Source organism: Solanum stenotomum, chromosome 12 (assembly GCF_019186545.1).
Source record: "Solanum stenotomum isolate F172 chromosome 12, ASM1918654v1, whole genome shotgun sequence".
Classification (NCBI taxonomy): domain Eukaryota; kingdom Viridiplantae; phylum Streptophyta; class Magnoliopsida; order Solanales; family Solanaceae; genus Solanum; species Solanum stenotomum.
Window position 1 is genome coordinate 21,668,256 of NC_064293.1, and position 15,397 is coordinate 21,683,652.

The following is a 15,397-nucleotide window of genomic DNA, read 5'->3' on the forward strand; positions in this document are numbered from 1 at the left end:
ATGACATTAGTCAATTCAACCAAAGTTCTATTTTTCATTTCCACTACACCATTAGATGAAGGATAATAGGGAGGAGTAGTTTCATGAATTATTTCCAATGATCTAACAAAAGAATTAAACTCATTTGACTCATATTCACAACCTCTATCACTTCTAATTCTTTTTATTTTTCTTCCAAACTGATTTTCAACCTCATGGAGATAAGTTTTGAAATTTTCAAAAGCATCACTTTTATTTTTCATCAAGTAAACATATGTAAACTTAGAAAAAGTATCAATGAAAGTGATAAAATATCTATTACCTCCACGAGTTAAAATTCCACCAATCTCACAAATATCAGTATGAACTAATTCTAACAAATCAATTTTTCTTTCAACTTGAAAATGAGGCCTTTTAGTGATTTTGGCTTTACTACAAGCCTCACATATTTTCAAAATTCTTTTTAACTATTGGGATTAATCCTAAATTACTCATGAGTCCAACATAACGATCATTAATATGACTCAAACGAGCATGCCAAAAATTAGTACAAGAAAACATATAAACAGAAGTAGAAGATTTATTCACTTCTACATTCAATTTGAACATCCCATCACAAGCATACCTTTTTCCCACAAAAATATCCTTCTTCACAATTATATATTAATCAGATTCAATAATTTGTTTAAAGCCTGCTTTATTAAAAAGAAAACTAGACATAAAATTTTTTCTCATGCAAGGAATATAGAGTACATCTTTCAAAGTTAATACTCTTCCAGAAGTAAAACATAATTCGACATCTCCCGTTCCAAGGACTTGAGTTTTGTGAGAATCACCAAACATGATGGTTTTGGGCTCCTCAAAATGAGTATATTTTTTAAACCAATCTTTGTCATAACATACATAACGGTTTGCACCAGAATCAACCCACCATCCATCAATACTTTCAACCATGTTTATGTCGGTAATCACTGCCACAAAAGGTTCTTCAGTAACGTTTGCCTGAGGGTTAGGACCACGTTTCTGGAATCTGCAAAATCGAGCAATATGCCCACTCTTGCCACAAACAAAGCACAATCCCTTATCTTGAACTTGTTGATTTTGTGCTTGGTTATTTTCACCATTATTTTTCTTGGGAGGTCTACTATTATTTTTTTAAATTTTTTCTTCTTAGGCTTCAAAGAAGTATTTTTGTGAGTTTCAAGAGTCGCATTGTTTGAAGTAATTAAATTTACCTTCGTTGTGATGCTGCTCTCTTCTTTTTGTAAAAGTGCATCTTGGTCGTCCCTTTCCTCTTCACCATCGTACTTTTCCACTTTCTCATTCTGAGAAATAAGTTTATTATCATCCATGGAGGTGTCATCAACTTTATTAGGATTCTTCTCAGTTAACACATAAGAAACATTGAGAAGACTTAAGTAGAAAAGTACTTTATCCTTCCATCTTTTGAAATGGTTATCATTGAACCGAAATGGCTTGTTAAGGGCTCCCATCTTGACATCCGCGGTTTTTTCAATTGTAGCCATCATGATTCTCCTTAATTTTGTTAGTGAAAATCTTACAAGGTAACAAAATTACAAGATTACAATTGAAAATAAAATGAAGAAATAAAATCTCTTCAGATATCTCGCTCTCTTTAAGGAGATTCAAGCTCACTACAACAAATGTTTTCACCGGTCCAGCAGTAGTCCTCTTGACTTGTCACCTCCAGGATACAACAACCTAATCACAAAATATAATTCAACAACTCTGGACAAGAGTTGAGTTCAAAGCTCTACAAAAAAAACACATCCCTTCAACTAATAAGAACTCTCTTTTTAGACTAACTTTTTTCCTCTCTATATCTTATCTTATGTATTGTGTGTGACTAACCAAATGAAGACCACCACTATTTATAGTAGAAGAAGTCTTCCTAAGAATAAATAGGAAGATAATGGGATAGTAAATAGTGAAGATAATGGTCTTAGGAGTTACATAGGTTACAAGGTATAATGGGGGAATAAAGAATGAATCATATACTAGAGGTTACAAAAGTTTTAATGGACAAGAAACCTCTCCTGGCTGAATAGTAAAAGCCAACCGTTGGTGGCATGCAACCAAGAATGAGATGCAGTAACTCCAAAATGGAGTAATGCTCAAACTTAATGTTCCAACGGCAAAGTAATTGCCATTACACCCAACTTCTGTAACATATATGAGAAGTCAACCAACGGATAACTTACAGCAAAGACAATACTATCAGGGGCGGATCTATGAAGGGGTGTGGGGGTGCCATGCCACCCCCGAACTTCAACGGAAACTCTATATATACATAGGTACATATATATAATATTTATATAAATATAAAGCGTGCCACTCAGAGAACAAAACTAGCATGTGGTGCCACGGTAGGAGGGCAACTTTAGAAGGTTGATGTTGCGGGTTTGAACCCCATTTGTACCTATTTTTTTGAGAAATTTGTTGTAGACATTTTTTAAGAAAAAAAAAAGGCTCCTAGCACGTTTTTTTTTTTAAGGAAAAACAGCTGGCACATTATTTTATTTTATTTATAATTGTTATTGACTTAAATTAAATTAATTACATTATTACTCCTTTGACTTTTCACTTGTTTATTTACTTGTAAAGTTGACTTTGATTTTACCTATTGCTACGGCAAATGTGGAGAGAGCATTTTCGTCAATGAAGCACATAAAAAATGAAGTGCGGAATAGTATTGGCAATCAATATTTAAATGATTGTCTAGTGTATTACATAGAGCGTGATGTATTTATAAATGTTAGTAATGATGTTATTATTGATCGTTTTCAAAATATGAAAACTCATTGAGGACAATTGTAAATGAATGATGAATATTTATAATATTAGTAATATTATTGAAAGTTTTAAATTTGTTAACTTCATGCTTTTAGTGTGGAGTGTGGGTTTGTAATATCTTATTNAAGCACGTTTTTTTTTTTTAAGGAAAAACAGCTGGCACATTATTTTATTTATAATTGTTATTGACTTAAATTAAATTAATTACATTATTACTCCTTTGACTTTTCACTTGTTTATTTACTTGTAAAGTTGACTTTGATTTTACCTGTTGCTACGGCAAATGTGGAGAGAGCATTTTCGTCAATGAAGCCCATAAAAAATGAAGTGCGGAATAGTATTGGCAATCAATATTTAAATGATTGTCTAGTGTATTACATAGAGCGTGATGTATTTATAAATGTTAGTAATGATGTTATTATTGATCGTTTTCAGAATATGAAAACTCGTTGAGGACAATTGTAAATGAATGATGAATATTTATAATATTAGTAATATTATTGAAAGTTTTAAATTTGTTAACTTCATGCTTTTAGTGTGGAGTGTGGGTTTGTAATATCTTATTATTTATATTTTATTGATTGATTTATGATATATATCGAAAAGACGAATAATTTAATCAAATATAAAATTAATTTAATCGATAAGTCTATTTGACACTCACGAACTCTAAATCCTGGATCCGCCACTGAATACTATGACTCCAAAGTTTTAGCAAATTAAAATACAAAATATTAATATTAAAATGCTGACCAACAACAAATATATTTTCCCAACAATGAATCCTCATCCTACTCTAAATCTAAATTACATTTTTTTTTTACCAAAATCGTCTTTTTAAAAATGATTTAATAATTTCCCAAAAATTAAGTAGTGATTCTATTAATTTAAAATAAAATAAATTTTCACCGAAGTTATGAATATTTTTAAACTTGATTTGAAAATCGATCGAAACACCCACCACAATGGAGTGGAGCAAACGAAGCAAGTTAGAAACAATCCTAGGGTTGGAACTTGAAGGATTAGCAGTATATATATATCCCTTGATAAACTAAAGGAGACGTTTAATAAAAAAAATTGCTAACGATATAATGAGATCCTAGCATTTAAATAAAGTGGAATTTAAGCATTTGGACCACTATTTCAATCAAAGAATTTTATAAAAACAAATGTAAAAACTTTCAAAAATAATTAATTGCAAGGGTAATATAGAAAAAAAAAATTAATTAATGCTTTCTTGATTTAGTAAGGTGGACAACTAATACGAGACAACTATTTTTAGTATAATGATCAACTAATATGAGACGGGGCAATATTATATATTAATTTGAGATTGTTGTTCTAAATTAAAAATCCATAAATCTCAAATCATGGATTCGTCTTTGCTTAGTGATGGTTGTTTTTGTGGAAACCATTGAGGATGGAGACGTAATTAGAAATGATGAGGGCTAACTCCTCATGACCTATTCTATTCCTCTAGACCGAAAAAATAGGAATTGAAGCTGAAGCAAATTTCTTTCTTATTTGGCCTCAATTGGTTTTTAGACAATGACTAAAATCTGATCATGACTCAATTGGTTTTTAGACAATGACTAAATTATGATCATGACTCAATTGGTTTAATTTTGTATTTAACAATTGGGATACTCCTTGGAGGATCAAAGAAACCATCAAGAATATTAGCGCGATTGTAACTAGAACTATCGTTAGACACTGTTTTAGAGAAGCTAATCAAGTTGCGAATAAGCTAGCTTCTCTAAGTAAATGGCCAATGAACCCTCAAACAAAAGTATTGGGCCCAACAAAGGTACACATGTAAGTGTGGTTGATAAGAGTACCACATCGTAATGTGAGTGAGAAAGCAAAAAGCTAGTAGATAAGGAGCTCGTGTTAGTCAAGGAAAATCACGCAGCCACGCGGTGAGCACATAGCGAACTAGACTTTCGCCTTTTACTAAATAATATCTTGTGCACGTTGCAATTAATGGTATACACCAATTTTTGGAGGGATTTTCTTAACTGAAGATCCCAACAATTCAAATTAACAAAAGTTTGTGGGTTGTTCTTAATCAAATTTTTTATATATATATTTTTTGTTTTAGAGTAGCATTGAACTATTTGCTAAAGTAATATAAAGCCAACATTTATAAAAGTTATGAAATTGAATCTATATTAGCAAGGTAACAAAAGGGTTGAAAACATAAAGCGGGGAGGGTTAATAGCACAAAAATTTGTTATGTGGGGTGCCTTGAAATTATTACGGGCTAAATTAAAGCTCAATCCACACGGCACAGTCCCATTATCATCTCTAAGCAATAACAATTAATATACTCAGCATCCTAGCACATAGTGTGGATGGTTCTATATTAACATTTAGCAATAAATTTGATTGGAACAAATATTCATCGACAAAATAATTAACAAGATGATAATGTAGGTGCTAGAATAGAAATCTTAACTATTTAAGTTCTATATTGACATGTAGTACAGCTTGAGGAAACTTCATAAAATCTAAAATGAAGAACAAGATGACATAACATTCACCTCTACAAGTGAAGGACAACGAGCTAGCATAAGCTTCATGAAAAGATGTTCATTTACAGAGTTTACAAAACCTTGCAACATTATCTTTCGAACTGCCATGGGATCTTCTTCTATGAAGTCAGATGCTTTAAGATACACTTTGACTCTGATCATGCTACTTTTATTTATAATGACCCTTTAGGTCATTTTCTTCAATTTCTGATCTTTTCAGCAGTAAGAGCTTTCATGTAGTGACAACAAGTCATTTATGACTTGCTGGGACTAACGATTTAGTCGTCGGGTTGTTCATTTTGATTTTGCACAAGTTTTCGTATTTTGGAGCCTTTGATACGTGAACGTTTGACTTTAGTCAAAAGTTCAGGTAGACAGCCTTAGAATAAAATTCTGACGGTTTTATCAGCTCTGGAAGGACCATTTTAGGCTAGGGGCATGGTTGGCTTGGACCCCGATAATTCAAATGCGAGTTTGTGTCGTTAGGCATTTTAAATTTGAAGTTTAAGGTAAGGGTTGACTTGTCAACATTCTTGGTAAACTTACTCTTGTGAGAATTTCTTTAGTGCGGTTAGCTCTGAAATGTCGAGTTTGGTCTAGAATGACCCCTTCTGTGGTTCCCTAGGCTTTCAGTTTCATTTTGAGCCTTCTTGTGATTTTAAGCTCAAAATAGAACTTGAGTGTGGGACCCACTTTTCTGAAAATTGACCTCGGATGTAAGTTTCGATGGTTCCATTGAATTCGGAATGTTGAATTTAATGGGATAGAATATCTATTTTATTTTAACGGACCCCGAACGAATTTCGAGGGTCCGTTCAGAGACTTTGAAAAATAGAAAAATCTGGGTGTATTCAGCCCTCATTTTAAAACTTCGATATCTCAAGTTAGGAAGCTCTGTTTTGGGTGATTCAAGTTGCGTTTCGTCTGAAACTAGTAAGGCTACATGTAGGAACGTGGAAGTCGGCGTATATAGGTAATTTCTTTCCGGAAGGGGATGCCCAAGTCCTTTAATGGTATTTTTCTAGTGTATTGTTGCATGGACTGTTTAGACCATTTTCAGGCTTAAATTGTGCCTATTTTCGAGGCACAAGCTCCTTGGGCTATTTAGAATCTTTTGACAGAGTGAATTTCAGAATTCCTATTGTGGGTCCCACATTCCCATTTTGACTCCATTTTGGGTCCATTTTCAATTGTTGTGATTTTAGTGTCAAAGCGTCTATAATGATGATGTGATAGATAATTTGATAGTATGGATGTGGACTGTGGAATTTCGAATGTGGATAGCTCATGTGTGGTAGGTTTGGAGCGGTTTTGTTTCAGCTTTGAGGTAGGCTTCGGTCTATTTTCTTGATTAAACTTTTTAGATAATGCATAGTATAAATTTCATGTAATTTTGGATGGTATTTTCTGGGTATTTGGTTTTTTTATCTTGTTATTCCATCCTTTCTTAATGTTGTAGGAGCCTTGGGCTTATTGTAGGTATTATAATCTTTAGTTTAGGTTGTGGCATCGCTTGTGGTGTAGATGATCTTTCGTATCCTCTTTAGAAGTGAGTCGTGGTTGCCTTGGACTAGACTGGACATTAGGTGTTTTAGGTTGTGTTTTATCGCCTCATAGTTATAGTTTGCTCCCATTAGGACTTGTTTTTGCGGTCTCTTTGCGATGATGCTTGTGACCTTAGTGGCTCGTCATAGCCATGGGTTGGTCCCACCTGTGCTCAGTCTAGGATTGGAGCGGTGTGATTGGGGTAGAGTGTCATCCCTTGAGTTTGCTCCCCTTTTATTCATTTGAAATCTTTCTTGATCCCTTTGCTTGTTGATTAGTGATGGGCATCTTGTATCCTTATTGAGCTTAAAATTATACTGTTGGGCTCGAGACCGTAGGTGATGAACTATTGGATTCCAGGTTAGTACTCTCTACCTTGGTAGTGTGGTTCCATCGGCGGTATAATTATTTGATTTATTTTTGCCTTGTTTGAATGCTGGTGATGTCATGCATTGCATTGTTTAAGCATTTTCACAGATTTTGTGGTACAATCCCAGCCCATGCATTGACATATTTATCATTCATGATAAGATACTGTTTTACTCAGTTTTTATTCTAAACTATTTTTAAAGCGAATTGTACCACCTGGATCACTTTACTTATTGATTTTTGAGATTCGACGCGTCAGGGAGGTGTTGCTTGCTTTTTATACTTGAGATATTAGAGGCATTGGGGATTCACTCAGTTTTTACTGAAATAATCAGTGTGTCGATGCCCTTTTATGCATGCTTTTGGTCTTGCTAGTTCCCCTAGGAGTGTACTGACTGGGTATGCGGGCCCATTATTGGTAATTCATGGTTCGAGGCTGTTTCTTCAAGTTTGAGGCCATTATTTCTAGTCCGAGGCTTATGTTGATGGTTCAAGGCCGTTTCCCAATCCGAACCTGATGCTTTGCGGTTCAAGGTTGTTACCTCTGGTTAGAGTTTTAGATGGTTAGTGATTGTTCGGCTGCTCACCCTGGATTCACATGTATTTCTTATCACCAATATAGTTGTTTGTACCCTCTGGTTTATGAGGACCAGTTCGGTTATGTTTGTCGTTTGTATCTTCCGGGCTTATGGGGTTCGGGAAGGTTATTGTTTGACTATATTTTGTTCTTTCCTATTGTCACGATCGAAGGGTACCCCCTAGACGTAACATGGCACATAACACCCCTAAAGGCGCTATGTAAGCCACTTAGCATATCATCACATAAGTAAAGAACAATAAAGAATAAAAACACATTTTTTCAAGTCTTAAATTTTCATAAAAGCAAAGCAGAAGTCTAGACATAGTCTCATTTAGCCATCTATTACAATCGAAGTCTCAAAAATAGGGTCACAACCCTTACAATAGAAATCTGAAAAGTTTTATACAATTAGAGGAAAAGAACAACAAGATAGCACTCGTCCTTGGATCCATGAGGACTCATCACAAGCTTTGGAGAATAATCAATCCAAGTTTTGAACAAGAAGGAAGATCACCTCAAACGCCGAAACCTACATTTTGTAGAAAAATGTAGAAGAAATACGGGTTAGTACAAAAATGCACTAAGTATGATAGTCATGCATAAAATATCCTTGAAATCATGCTAAAATGGACATTTTATTTGAAATGTATGCACTTTACCAAGTTTAGAGTTCATTATGAAAATTACTGTAAAAGCATAAGATACAAGCATATTCAACATATTGATCATCACATCACAATGGAAACAATCCATAAGTACCCTCAAAGCATCCTAGTGCAATGTATGAATAAGATCCCATACTCCTATACACACTAAGGAAAGCTTATTAAGTAACTATAGTTCATAACTCAAATTCTAGTGCATATTATCATAGTGGGATTAGCTTTAACAGACACAGACCATGAGAGCTTAATCATGAAATACGGTGTCTACTCCACACCGAAAATGTGTTGTCCTACTTGCCTAAGGTAGAACTCATCTATTAGCTTAGATGGATCCACTAGCTAAAAGACCTATGAGGGCACATAGTTTATGGGATAAAGGGATTGCTACTAGAAAACCCGACCTCTACTAACGTAAGAGCTTCAATCCCAAGAGATTGTTCCTAGAAACCCGACCTCTACTATCGTGAGGGCATCCATATCATATCACTATCCACTCGGTGCTAAGCATAATTCTCATTGAGTTTATATTAAGTCTTGCCTAAAATTGATAATTATGGAAGAATGTCTTGACACTCAATCCAACAAACTCATGCTAAAGCTCCTAGATTCATTAGGGGAGACTAGTCTTCAACCCTTAGAATCACTATATGTGACAAACCTTTCACATTGTATGATATTCATACCTAAGTGTGTACATGAGGATAATCATCAAATCAACACAACAATTAGATTTAATGTAGTCACTTTACTTTCAAAGCAATCTAATTGTATACAAACAAAGTCTCATACACATAGCTAATTCCCATGTTTTTCCCTTCAAGGGTTATAGATCACATTCAACCAATCAATCTAGAATTACTACATTAGATATAGATGGTGACACGATTCAATTAACTAAACTACTACAAGTACAATTTCATAGTTACTACAATTCACCCAAATCACAAGTCATAAATAGGGTTATGGGGAATTCATGGATTCATGGGAGATTTTATCATAAAACAACAATTCAATCATAATATAAGATAATTAAATCATTGAAAATATTTTTAGAAAGAATCCATGACTTGGAGTGAAAACCCTAGGTTTTGGAGACTTTTCTACTTTGAAATTGAGAGTTTGAGGACTTCATGGATGAAAGCTAACCATGAATCAAAGGCTATCATACCTTAGATGAAGAAATCCACAAAAATTGTGTGAGAAAGCTTCCTTCTTCAAGCCCTAGTCGGATCTTCTTCTTCTTCTTCTTGGGGTTTCTAGAGAGAAGATTTGGGAGAGCTTTTGATTTGATTTGGGGATTTATGAATTATGATCTTTGATGGATTATTTTAGTTGAGAAAAATACTTATATAGTTGTTTAAAATAGGCCTATAACGACACCACTTAACCATTAAATAAAAAGAAAATTACAAAAAGGCCCTTAACCTTAACTGCCAAAAGTCATTTTCAGGTGTCACCTACGACCCAGGACCCACGGTCTGTGAGTGGACTCACGTAGCGTCCTGTAGGTTCGTGGTGACTGATCTGCAGCTTGGTTTTGGGGGTCTTGACCCGCGACCCCCACCTATGGGGCGTTGGTGGACCTACTTGCGTAGGTGCCCTTGTGGGTCACTACCAGGTAGCCTTCTAGGCCTTTTCATCAAGGACCCATGGTTGGTCCTTGGGGTTTAGGCCTTGACATTTTAAATCTAAAACATGAAATTTTAAGGTACGGGGATTCATTTTCAAGGCCCTAATCCTAACGTCAAGCTCTAACTTAGCCTACTGGAGGAGAAGAAAAAATTCATGCCTCTTTTACTTGGACTAGAAAATAACGCTTATTTCTCCTTTTTAACTAGAGAATAGGATTCTGAGTTCTAGTAATATATGGGCATTGCAGAGACCACAAAATTAATTATTGAGGTTTCCTATTATTGAATTAATTCCAAATAACTAATTTGAATTATTATTACCATAATAAATTACAAATAATTCCACTAGAAACTCATAATTACACTCCTCTATTTATATTTCAAAATTATCCATTAAACACTTAATGTTATTCTCCATGTTAAGATTACACATACTAACCAATAAATTAAATTACATACGAATTTAATTAAATGATTCATTTCCTTAAGAGAACTTCTTAACTTATTTCATGTGTTAGATTCATAAATCCACTTAAGAGGTTTGACATGATGAAAACTTATAAGCTTCTCACAAAGGCAAATCATCAATCTCTATATTGATACATGGATTCCATCAACTAACTTATTATTTCACCAATATATATTATTATCATCCAATCTACAAGTCATATTGACCCATCGCATAATCTCACCTTTTAAAAAATCAAAACGATAATTAATATATACAGATCATAATAGTTATATCAGGATTAAGAATATAAGTACATTTAACAGTTTAGAGAATATTTTTTTGTCAGTCTTTCTAAAGCAACTATCTCTACTCGATCCAGTTCAATATATACAAAATGCACTAGCACAAGAAGTTGGAACTATAACTGTTCCCATAATCAAGATAAATTATATATAATCTTGTGCTACAATCATACCGATGGCATGTCCAATTACAATCTTAGATTGTGAATAAAAAAATGTATACTTATAAGAACCGATGATTTAATCCTATGTGTATAATCATATACCCTATATACTAAACTATCTACTATATAAGTAAATAGACACCATAAACGAATCTATGATCTATTAAAACTAAATAAATATTTATTCTATAATAAATATTACATCTTAACATATGGTTAATAGTATATATCCCAACAGGTTTTGACTTTAGAATTGTGGTTGTGGGTCCTCCTTACATTGGGTAGTTGACTTGGCATCATAGTTTCTTGCGATAAGGTTGTTGGCATGCGATCCATGTGTGTTCTTGACTCGACTTCTTACCCCTTGTTTCCTATTTCTATTCATTCTTTTCCATCTATTTTAATAATTCTTGTTTAGTTACTTTGGTTATGCATTCCTTATTACTTGATGTTTATGATTTTTTTTATCTTTTTATCTTAGTCGGTCGTTGCCTACTATGTACTATTTTTGGTAATCATACTACATTTCTGCCCCCTGCAGATCTTAGTTTGAGATATTGCCGTTGATTTAGAGTAGTGTGGAGCAACTTAGAGTTTCTGAGACTTAGGAGAGATCCTAGCGTTCGGAGTTGTCAGTTTCCATCTATTTTTTGGTAGGCTTAGTCTTTATGTTGTCTTTAGAGATAGTATGCTTATCTTGTATTTGTAGAAACCTTGTACTCTTATTTTGGATTAGATGCTCAACCATTGACTGATGCCAGGACTTGGGATGATTCATATATTTTTTTCTATTGATTATCCTTTCTTCACTTGATATAAACTTTTTGATTTTTTTTATTGTTGGCTTCCGCTTGGTAGCTCGTTGTTTATGGCTCCGGGCTAAGAGTTAGGCTAACCTACTGGTGGAATGTAGTAGGTGCCATCATGACCTGAGAAAATGGTTCGTCACAACTTTCCTCATCATGATTTGACAATCCATGATGTGTAATAACATATATATCCAATTTAGGTGATACAAAAAATTATAGAAGTAGCATAGGAAATCATGAATGGATGCATGGAAGATGTTTTAAAACCTTTAACACGGATGTTATGACGGTATCATTTTTTTTTACAAAATTACTTTATAATATTGTAGGTAAATATTTAATAAGTATTGATTGGTATAGTTATCAAAAAGCTAGTAGAGAAATAATTATACCTGAATAAAAATCTTAAGTATTCATGTAGATGAAACAACCAAAAGTTTATTTTCTCTCATTCTTGTCTTATTTAAAAGGGAAAAAAAGACATTATTTATTTAATAGACTATATATTTGATGTGTTATCATACTATAAAGTAAGCAACTAATAGAGAAGATGCAACACTGAATAATACAAGTTTGAATTTAAATGGTTTAGAGCTCGTATATCGATAAATGTATTTGTTTTTAAGAATTAATTATTTAATGCTCGGACACCCATTAACTTTGTATAGGACTACATATATCTATGTAGAAATTAAGAAGCATTGGTATATATTTAACTAGTCATTTAATGACTTAATCTATAAAAAAATAAGTCAAAGCTTTAGTACATAATAGTTGCTTTCTTAATTTATATTTAATTTCTAGCTCAAAAAAGTTATCAAAAAGCTAGTAGAGAAATAATTATAATTGAATGAAAATCTTAAGTAAGATTCATATAGATGAAACAACCTATGAATATTTTATCCATCCTAAGAGCTTCTGCCCTTTTTACTCCCTTGATAACTGAATTCACAATCTTTTTTTTAATACAAAAAATTCACAATTTTAAAGTTTAAGGTGAGGGAACATTTTGAACTCTCCAGAATTAATCCCCCCTCCACAATCTCATATTTTAGCACACATAAACTTGATTCGATCAACATTAAGGTTTGTTTACCCGAACAAACACAAATTAAAAATAAAAACTCTTCCACTCCACACATAATTTTTTTTAAAAAAATCAGAAGAACGTATCAATTTTTTGTATATACAGGAACATGAAAGCATATTTGATTTCTTTACACATCGTAACTAATGTTACACACAATATTCAAAACTTCAAATAGTATTATTTCTATAGAGAGAAAAAAATCAAAGTCAAACAACACTAGATTGAGTAAATTTTATTCAGTGAAATCTAAAAAGGAAAAAAAGGAAAAGAAAAATAGAACAAACCTACGGATTTCAGTCGAACAAAGAGAGAACTGCACATAAAAGTTTCGCTTCTTCTACATATTTATAGATTTCAAATATGATAAATCGTAAATGATATTTGAATACTTTTATTAGTTTGATGATGAATTAATTTCTTTTTACTCAATAAATATATTCCTATTACAATAATATGATCTCATTTAATATCTTTGACTCCGAAATCTAAAAAGTTATTTCATCAGTATCATCGATGGATAAAACACTAACTTCATAATTTTCTAAACCAGTTTAAATAATTACAATATTTAATCAAAGAATTCTATATTCGGAGTATTCACACATACATAAAATACTTTCCCCGCATTGTCATAATGAAGCACTTGTATTCATTTTAATTTGTTATTTTATTTAGAAAGTGTTGTCACGCCCGACGCCTACTCCCTGGACGTGGCCAACACTCAAGGATCATTGCTCATTCCCAAGTGATCCCTTAGTCTTGGCTGACTACTTAGAGGAAAACTTACTCAAGCAATGATAGGCTCAAAATAGAATTAAATTAGTTAAACTCAAATACTCATCTCATAAAGTTTGGAAAATACTCAATAACAATACTTATAGTTTGAAAAACAACTCAAAGAGAGTAAATACTGAGAGACACCTCCACTCTGTCTATCTATGAAGCTTCTACTATTAAAAAAAGATGTCAAGACAAAACCAATGACATCTCAAAACTACTAACTAGAAAGTAAATGTGAAGTTCTACGGAATGCAAGGAGGATCAGCAAAAGCTAGCAGAATTGTAGAGTGATCTCAACGAAGAGCCTATTGATAATCCTTATTACCTATATCTACATCATAAAAAGATGTTGAGTAAAAATCAGTACATTTGAATGTACGATAGCCGAAGCGAAATAACTGAATGAAAGGATTGCAATAGATAAAAGAAATACTCAAGCTAAAGGTAAAGAAATAAATGAGTTAAATCATTTAAAGTTTTACAAAATTTTTACTCATCTCTGAACTCAGCATAATAAGTGACAAATTAAAATACACTTTAACTATATTTGGTAGATTCTCTAATCGAGAACCATCACTATGAGCTACATGATGATACATCGTCTCGCTCATGGTATGTTACCTTGAAGTATGATGGTTCTTGTCTATAGTAGCCTTGAGGAACACTTAGGTGTGTATGAAGAGGTTGTATGGGTGGTCATTTCATGTCTCACTCAAGTGTGTCTTAGGGTAACTTTAGATAAGGGTCCTTGGATGATGAAATGAGTTACGTGGTGAAAATGTTGAGTATGTCTATAATGTGGTTAATGTCTTATATGTTGGATATATTGTATAATATGTCTAATATGTCAGTGTTCATGAAGTTTTACTAAAATGCCATAAGGCATGACTTTCAACCAAATATCCTTTTTAGCATGTTTTTGCATGGTTTCCATACTTAGTACTTAATTGTGCTAACCCCTTTCTTTCCCTTTTGACTAAAGTGTAGGGATTTGGAGATTTTGATAGTCCATGGTTGATGGATAGGTTTCTAAGATGTTTGAAGATGAAGACTTGGTGAGTTCTCATAGATTCGAGGACAATAACCAACATGTTCCTTTTTGTCTTGTAGTTTTGTTATAGTTTTGAGTGGGTTTAGTCCCAATGTTGTATTCAAGTATTACATGGTTTTGAGACATCTTGGATAAAGTCTAGAAAGTCTTCCGCTTGCTATTTAATGAAAGTATCTTCGTGTGTGAAGAAAGCTTTAAATTCTTCTTTTTTTTAAGTATCGTATGCAATGAAAGATCCATGAGACTTGTATTTGACCTCTTCGAGGTCGAATACGCCGGTTACGACTAGGGGATGCTCTCGGGTCGTGACATTGCCTCCTCTTGTGTATTTAACTCTGGTTGTTCTTATGCAAATTTATGGGTCGGTTGTGATCAATACCGATGACTTGAATAGTGCTATCAATCGAACAAAAATGAATGTGCAGCTATGATGAGGCCAAATATATTTGCATAGGCAATATGTGAACTTTGCGCATCTCGTTGTGACTAGCCGATTATCAAATTAAGTCTCTTGTGTTGAACATTGCACACTAGCGAAAGTGTGGAGTCTTGTTTGACATTTGTGTCAATGCCTTATGTGATGAACTTTCCGTGAACCATGTGTGATGACACCTAGAATTTTCCATGTTGGTC

The 15,397-nt window shown here is 33.3% G+C and overlaps 1 protein-coding gene and 1 non-coding gene across 2 annotated transcripts in view; one reads left to right on the forward strand and one right to left on the reverse strand.

Moving 5' to 3' along the window:
• Positions 1–15,397, reverse strand: part of LOC125847223 (uncharacterized) — a 923,078-nt gene that overhangs the window by 856,402 nt on the left and 51,279 nt on the right. The gene's annotated exons all lie outside the window — the stretch shown is intronic.
• LOC125849596 (U5 spliceosomal RNA) lies at positions 4,704–4,820 on the forward strand. Its single transcript, XR_007444673.1, has one exon. It is a non-coding gene; the product is annotated as a U5 spliceosomal RNA (small nuclear RNA).